Source organism: Nymphalis io, chromosome 16, assembly GCF_905147045.1.
Source record: "Nymphalis io chromosome 16, ilAglIoxx1.1, whole genome shotgun sequence".
NCBI lineage: Eukaryota > Metazoa > Arthropoda > Insecta > Lepidoptera > Nymphalidae > Nymphalis > Nymphalis io.
The window spans coordinates 1,854,924-1,863,900 of NC_065903.1; the positions used below are offsets into that span (position 1 = coordinate 1,854,924).

The 8,977-nt window shown below is 33.1% G+C and overlaps 1 protein-coding gene across 1 annotated transcript in view; it reads left to right on the forward strand.

Moving 5' to 3' along the window:
- Window positions 1-8,260, forward strand: part of LOC126774490 (mitochondrial cardiolipin hydrolase-like) — a 124,169-nt gene extending 115,909 nt beyond the window's left edge. Inside the window, exon 7 of the mRNA XM_050496051.1 lies at window positions 7,304-8,260. The gene's annotated coding sequence lies outside the window, so the exon portion shown is untranslated. The remainder of the gene's footprint in view (window positions 1-7,303) is intronic.
- The last annotated feature ends 717 nt before the right edge of the window (window positions 8,261-8,977 follow it).

The window sequence follows — 8,977 nt, forward strand, 5'->3', positions numbered from 1 at the left end:
ATAATTCAACACCATCGGCCCGACCCGAGATTCGAACCCTGGACCTCAGAGTCTGTAGCCTCGTAAGCGAGCCACTAGACCATTAAATCAGTTGAGCTTTAGATGATGAAAGCAAAGAACATTTAATAAGTTATTATTTTTCTTTATTTGTAAGTTTCATTAAAATTTGTATTCGTAAAAGATATACAACCTCATTAAAGTAAAATTTAAAAATATATTTTTATATTTTTTCCGCGAAATTTGAACGAAAATGGCATTTATAAAAACGATTTCGACCTTTATCGGATTCATAATCTGTATGACCAATCTACTGTCGATTCGAATCAAATTTAAAATCAATCAATCAAATCAACGAAGGAAAAGACACTCGCTTTAATGTTTCGAGAAACATTTACTCGTTACTTACAATGTATCGTTATGTACAGACGAATACTATCACGCTTTGTGCATATCATTTCATGGAAACCAACAGCTATACACGATGACATTCGTCCGTCACGTTCATGTTTCCCAAGGTTTTCAGACCCGTGGTTCAATAAACTCAGAACTCGACTAACTACTGTTAATATGTCATAACAACCACTACCCATTGACGCTTCTTCAGAGGAAAGTTGAAAAAAAATGTTAGTCTAGTGTGTTTTAAATGCGGTACGGTTTTTTTATCAATGTATCAGTATAGTCATATTAATTTTTCTATTGTAGTTCAATATAAAGACTGATCTATAAAAAGGGCAATTGGATGAAACATAGACTGGGTACTACTTTGTACCGTTTTTTTTATATTTTGTTATCGTTAGAAACACATTTACGTCTTTCCTCCACATGAAGTGGTATATGGAAATCATCGGCACCGAGAGGAGAATACCCACTTAAAAGCCAGCTGTACCAGCATCTTTTTGGGATGACATGTGATTGCTTGCGCATACTACCGTGACGCCCCGACACTCATGTTCATATATAAGAAGAACATATAGGCCACCTGAAGGTAAGTAGTCACCAACGCCCGTTGACATTGGCATCGTAAGAAATGTTAACCATCGCTTACATCGCCAATGTCCCACCAACCTTGGGAACTAAGATGTTATATCCTTTGTGCCTTTAATTACTCTTCAAACCAGAACACAACAATACCAAGTACTGCTGTTTGGCGGTAGAATATCTGATGAGTGGGTAGTACCTACTAATACGAGCTTGCACAAAGCCCTACCACCAGTAAAAGTGTAATATAAGTAAGGATATAACACTACGCTGCGATAAGTAACGTTTAACGCGATTGTAAACCACGCGACTTTGGATCCCATATGAAATTTATTGAAAAATAAACCACATGCTCATGTACGAGTACCAGTTTAAATTCGTGTCGGTCTCTTATGTATTTTATATATTTCTTTGTTAATGTAATAAATGCTTAAAACTAAACTGGTTTAATTTTATAACAAACGTTAATTTTTTGTTTTAATTTTGATGCCGCGGTAAATTAAAAACGAAGTAACGGTAGGGCTGTCCACTTTACTAGACAGCCCTACCTAACTTTTTTTTTATTTCGGCTTATTATTAGTTCACCGTACGCTATTATACTACTACAATATAAAAACTAAAACAAAACTATGTTGTGTAAAATGCAATTGTTTATCTGTGGGAGTAAAAAAAAAGTAATTTAACTTTAAAATAAATATTTATCTATTTCATTCAAGCAACCATAGCGACGTTTTGATAAGAAATAAACATAAAAAATGTAATTTAGTTAATTTTATTTACGTTTTTATATACATTTTATAAAATATATCAGTCACATTACAGAAACGGTCGTTAAAAAAATATAGTTCCATATTAATTAATTATTTAAATTAAATTTATTTAATAATTTGTACATATACTATATTATATTTCACTTATATACATATAACGGGATTACGCAAATCCTACCAAAATAAATATTTAATATATTTATTTTTTTGGAAGATAATTTTTCAATAAAATAAACATACGAAAGGGTTACTTTAGGGTAGCTAGTTATTCCTCAAAAATATATACTCCTCAAAAAAGGGAGAGGAGGCCTTCAGCCCAGCAGTGGGACAGTCACAGGCTGTTACGGTATATTTATAACAAGACATCGAGAGCAGATAGCGACTAGGTATCTATAATAAAACAATAGCGTCATACAATAAAGTTTTAAGAACAAACTTATAGAATTTGTTCAGCCTGCTAAATGAAACTGTGTCACACGGTCGCGATTTCTATACATCAATTAAAGTTGATTTCGTAATGACGTCAATAATACTATAAACAGATGTTCTATTATGAAAAAAATACTTTGTTTAATTTGTAAAGTGGTTATTCGATTGTATTTTACTTCTATAATAAATTATTTTATTTTATAATCAATTTGCGTTTTAGGCATTGAGACGTGACATCTGGTGGCCTAAATATAAACTAATTTTAGTTTATAGTTAGTTTAAGTTCAAACAGGCCAAGTAATTCCGTGGCGCCCCCCAAAACATGGAGGGTTCCGCTGGTTTTTAGTTGGTGTTGTGGCATCCGGTGCAGTGTTGACCGTGGGGTAGAGCGAGAGGAGCGATCGCTCTAGGCCGCAAGGAGTAAGGGGAGTGAAAATGTCAAAACTCACGTATTCTAATTCAGCCAGCCCTGATCTGGGCCAAGCGCTGATTCGGTGCCAATGAGTCTTTACATATATAACATTGCATTAATATGAGATGGATTGCTTCCTTGCAACAATGTTCGCGTAAACCGAGCGACAACAGTTAAAAAAAGTGGTAAATTGTAGATAGGCACCCACCATACGGAAATACCTATTGTGGGTGGATACCATCGGATACATAAAATATTGTAAATGTTTTTTTTTTTATAATATTGATAGGCGGACGAACAAATAGGCCACCTGGTGGTAAGTGGTCACCGACGCCCATTGGCATTGTAAGAAATGTTAACCTTGGGAACTAAGATGATATGTCCCTTGTGCCTGTAATTGCACTGACTCACTAACTCTTCAAACCGGAACACAACAATACCAAGTACTGTTGCTTTGCAGTAGAATATCTGATGAGTGGGTGGGTGGAACCTACCGAGACGAGCTTGCACAAAGCCCTACCACCAATAAATCGTTAATCGTTATAGTTCGGTATGTAGATTCTTCCGAGAATACCTGACTTTGTATTTTAAACGAGTAAGTACTCTTTTCTGATAATTAAATTTCATAAGTATTTTAATTAAATTCGATTAATATACAGCAAAGCTGCGAGCAAAAGATAATTTAAATAATTTCAATCATCAAAATGAAAGTACATTTTAATAAAAATTGCTGTCGATGTAATTCATTCAAATTGGTCACGTGATTAACTAATATCATAAATGCGAAGGCGAATTTGTTTATTTGTTTACGCTTCACTTTTTAACCAATCAAAGCATCATCATGAAAGTTTGCGGTACAGAAACCGAACCGAACCGAAACAGCCTGTGAATGTCCCACTGCTGGGCTAAAGGCCTCTTCTCCTCATTTTGAGGAGAAGGTTTGCAGCTTATTCCACCACGCTGCTCAAATGCGGGTTGGTGGAATACACATGTGGCAGAATTTTAGTGAAGTTAGACACATGCAGGTTTTCCTTCACCGTAAAGTACGAGATGAATTATAATCACAAATTAAGCACATGAAAATTCAGTGGTGCTTGCCCGGGTTTGAACCCACGATTATCGGTTAACTAACTAATTGCGGTACAGAGAACGATATAGATTGTGCACCACTCCGTACACGCGAGCAACGCAGTGGGCGTTAAATAGTATATAATACATTTGAGTGCATTGATTTAATGCATGCATCCGTAATGAATGTCAAACGTCAGTTTATATATTTACATAATAATTACTACATAATCCAGATACTTTCGTATTCAAAAGTCATTTGAAATCTTAAATTAATTTCTATTTCACAATACTCTATTCGTTTTCGAAATGTATCAAGCGAGAGATAATTATTAAAGATACGACAAGACGTTTCTGAGAATATTTTTATGCATATTTAATTATTATATATGACTTTTATGAGCATATCCCATTTCAATATTTTTATCTCATAACCTGAATACAGAATGAGTGCTAATTGGCATCAATTATAATATATATATTTGTATAGACTTTATATATGTATTTAAAAGCATTATATACAGTAAAAAGTAATAATAATACTGCATTGTATATATGATGGAAAAATAAAATGTTTCCAAAGTATATAAAGATCTGGACAAATATTAACTATAAAGATTATTTCTGTCAGACAAACTATAGAGATGAGAAATATTGCTGCATATGTAAATATGTGGCATAATATAAACACGTTTGTGTGTGTATGTAACATTCTAATTCGTATTAAATAAATATATACGTATGCATGTTCTACATGGTACTTAGACAGTCAATAATTTTATTATTATAAATTACAGATGTCAATATTACAATGATAATTCTAATTGTGTATCTGATTACAATATTACTTTTATTTTATATTACAGAAATCATGATCATTACATAGGATTTGATTTAAATTTACATTATTAATTTTTATTATTTTAGTCAAATTTTAAAATAGTTACAGATTAATATAATGATATTTATATTATTACTTTTCATACAATACATACTAATATTAATACCGTAACAGCCTGTTAGTGTCTTACTGCTGGGCTAAAGGCCTCCTCTCCCTTATTGAGGTTATTGGAGATTATTCCACCACGCTGATCCAGTGCGGTTTAGTGGAATACACATGTGGCAAGATTTCAGTCAAATTAGACACATGTATTCCAACAACATCCTTACGATGTTTTCCTTCACCGTAAAGCACGAGATGAATTATAATCACAAATAAAGCACATGAAAATTCAGTGGTGCTTGCCCGGGTTTGATCCCACGATCATCGGTTAAGATTCACGCGTTCTTACCATAGGGCTATCTCGGGTTTTTATTAAAAAAAAATTAATACATTGGTCATATAACATCAGTCCTACTGTCCATGTCGGCGTCTGTAGACAACGTTATAGTTTTATAGCCCTATTGACGCTGAATATTGAGGCCAGAGAGTGTTATAATCATTGAAAACGTCAGGAAAAGGGACATTCTTGGCAATAGTCCCTACGCAATAATATAACAGCAAGCGCGCTTCATGATAAAGACGTCGTCATGATAGACTGTGGATGTTCGGCACTTAAGCTAATTGGGTGTAGACCACCAAGAACCGAACGAAAATGCTTTCCAATTTTAACCTTTATATCGACGCCTCTAAAGTCCATTACTTCAAACATCGACCAATGTAAAACCGTAGGTCATTTAATACCGGTGGGATTAAAAAATGGGGTGATTCGTAGATATCTCGGGGCGTGGGCCAAATCGAGGCCGTGACGAAACTGATTGATAACGTACGTCTGCTATATTTATTTTGATAACCGGTTCAACGTTGTTGCTATGCCGACGATATATTTCTTTGTTTGATCTTGGATTTATATTTTTTTAGTTACCGCCTATTATATGTTATAGTCGATTTTAGTTGTTTCACTGTTGAATCGATTTATTTTGCTGTCTCTGTAGACCATCGATTAAAAATCGATTCAATTAATCGATTGCAACTTTTCGACCGTTGTTCATTTAATTTTTCTTTTTTAAAACATAATATAATAATATAATAATTTTTCACACACGGTCATCTGATCCCAAATTAAGCTTGTACAAAGCTTGTGCTATGGAAACCAGACAACTGATATACTACATATACTACTTTTCTTTTTGTAAATACATACTTATATAGATAATTACACTCAGACTCATGACAAACAGACATGTTCATACACACAAATGTCTGTCTTGGGTGGGAATCGAACCCACAACCTTCGGCGTGAAAGGCAAGTGTTCTACCAACCACGCCAACCGGCTCGTCAATTTTAAATTTTAAATGTATTTAAAAAAACAATTTTAAATGTATTTGTCATAAGTCTATATTGTGTCTAAAATAATGATAATGTAACTTGAAATAAATGTAACTCACATACACATTTTCAGCTATTATTTATTGTACTTTAGATGATTAGATAACAATAGTTCATGTTCTTAATTTTTATATATTAATACCCTCGTATATAATCTTTCAATACCTATATTCCTCTCTAGGCGTAGAATTTCCCCCGTCACCTTTTTACCACAGAACTGCGAGGCATGAGGGCATCCGTTTTCCCCTCCACCTACAATATGGGTACCTTCGAGTCAAGAGTGGAGTTAATAGGCATCTTCTAGGCAAGCGCGCTCCACCTTAGACTGCATCTTCTACCATTATCTGGTGTGATGTCAAGCGCTAGCCTATATATTTAAAAAAACATTCTTATATTTTTTGTCAAAATATAATTAATAGATCTCGAATGGAATAAAGGAACACTCGAGTCTATTACGGGTAATATATTCCATCTTACAATATGCGTTCATTATTCAGTAATTTCTGTACACATTGAGTTGCAGAAGAAACTGCAATATCATACTCGATGTATTAATTTCTATCGTCCCCCTTTCTTTGACTTTGTTGTCGAATTTGACACGGTGTAATGTCATGATTACATTAAAGGGAACTCTTGGCGAAAGCTAAGGTTTCGCTGCGACCATTATTTGCAAAGTTAACAATAGCTCTTAGATTGACTGCAATTGCAAAATCATCTACAGCAGTACATCCTTAAAAGACCGTTGATTTACTTAATACAGTAACAGATATTTATTATATATATACAAATATATGAAGTGTCTGTCTGTAAGTTCAATAACTATTTTTTTGAAGTCAGTATGGGAATTTGTTATCAAAACCAAAAAAAAATAATATAGTTATTTTTTTATCTGTCTGTTTGTCTAGGTTAATTTTTAAAAAGCTTATTATTTATAAATGTAATTATTTCGTCATTGGATTATTGTTTTATTAGATACGATTTGGTTTTTATTTAATCAAAATTGATATGGTATACCGAAAGATATAACATCTTGAAGTTAACGTTCGATAATTATGTACGTTCCATGTGTAATATAAATTTAATGCGGTATTTAACGGCAAAACCGTGGGGTACCGTGAGTTTCTAATATGAATAACATTAATTTATATTGGGTATAATTTTATCTATAAAAATATATATATGATTTTCAATTCGAAATATGATGTTGTCAACAAAAGAAACAATAAAGCGGATAATATTTCACGATGTTTACATTTGTGTTTTTTGATTCATAGATAAAATAAGTATTGTATTTATGGTTTTTTTCTTTGTTTCAGATGCAACACGCCGCTCCTGATGCAGATTATTCTAGGCTTTCTTTTGTGTCACTCCCACCACTTTCTATAAGTATAAGTCCGTTCTTTGTGTTACAGTGAAAATTTGTTTTTGTTTTTTTTTTAATTTCATTTTATCTGTTACTGTTTTTTCTGGAACAGTATGAGACTTGCAGTCAACGCTGATCACAAGAAACTCTTTATAAACTTTAACTCGTCGATACTACGTGATAGTTATTGACTGCAATTTCATTATTTGTTCTCCTGGATAAGGATTGATTTGTAACGTAGAGATCTTGACTACAATATTCTGTTGTTATTATAGCAGATAAAGGCCTCGGAGGGAATAGGAAGAATGCCTCACTACTTCTTTAAGTTCGGTGACTTATTGCTATTATTATTATTGATTTATTTAATTCGTCATTTTTCCTTTTCCCATCGCGGCCCGCTGATACGCCATAAGTCGTTGTATTATATAAATTGTTTTGAATATTGACTAACAAATACTAAAAATTCTAACGCATGACTTTTTTTTTTACATATCAACTCGCGAGTCTGCATGACGTTAAAATTTTTAATTAATAATTGTTCTGTTTTATTTCCGTTGAGTAATTAGACATATCGTTACACTGACATGTTTTTTTTTTTTAATTTTATTATTTAATTATTGTAATATTATGATTATGAAATGTTTACTTCAACAATTTACTTTTCGAAAACGACTTCGTCGTACGCCTTGCTTCGTAAAACTTGATTTTAGGTTATATGCAATCAATACTTAAATTCGAGTTTAAGTTAGTGCATGGCAATACCCGGGGATTGCATTCCAATTTTTTAAAACGAAAAATTCTGATTATGCAATCTGTTAATTTGAATATTATATAATAATGTAAATTTAAATTGTTTTTACTTTGTATGATTTAAATCGTAGTTAAATAAACATTTGCTTAATTGAGAAAACTGTGTTTCATTAAGCTCCCACCACACATGCGATGTAAAATTTTCTCACAGTGGATTCGCACGTCTTATAAATGTTGAATAGATCGTTTGGAGGTCGGTCATAAAGTCATTTTCCAATTAATTCAATGTCATCAGGACAATCCGACCTTTGCTCTAAACCGGCTGAGGATCTGATCAGTATAATCATGCAATAATGCATCTTATTGTTTAAAAGTTAAACGCTTGATTCGCTTGTTTGTTTTGGCAATTCAGTGTAGACATTTGGCAAATTTGATCAGCTGGTGCAAATGAATCGAACCAACCGAATACTACTCAACGTATACGTTATATTTTTAACGATACTGTTCATTTTCTAGATCATTTATTCTTGTCTTATATGGGCCAGTTTGTTGTGTGTCAGTGGGTCATAGCCGAATTAACTTCATGTGTGAGCAAATGTTTGCTCGAGATGTAGATGAGTCGCTGTTGCTACGCCATTTATCTATTTCAAGGTTATTATATTTTGGTGCGTGAGATGTAACGCAATGATTACTCTTTCTTGTAGCTACGATATTAAGATTTACTTGAACTGCTTACATTAATCTAATAAACTAATTAATATAGATGCAAATCTACGGTCGCTATTAGGATGGTCTGTGCCCGGAACCACATGACATAAATTCAAACATCAAAACGACGATAAGCAACCATGATGCCTAAGTGATGAATTTTCGGTTA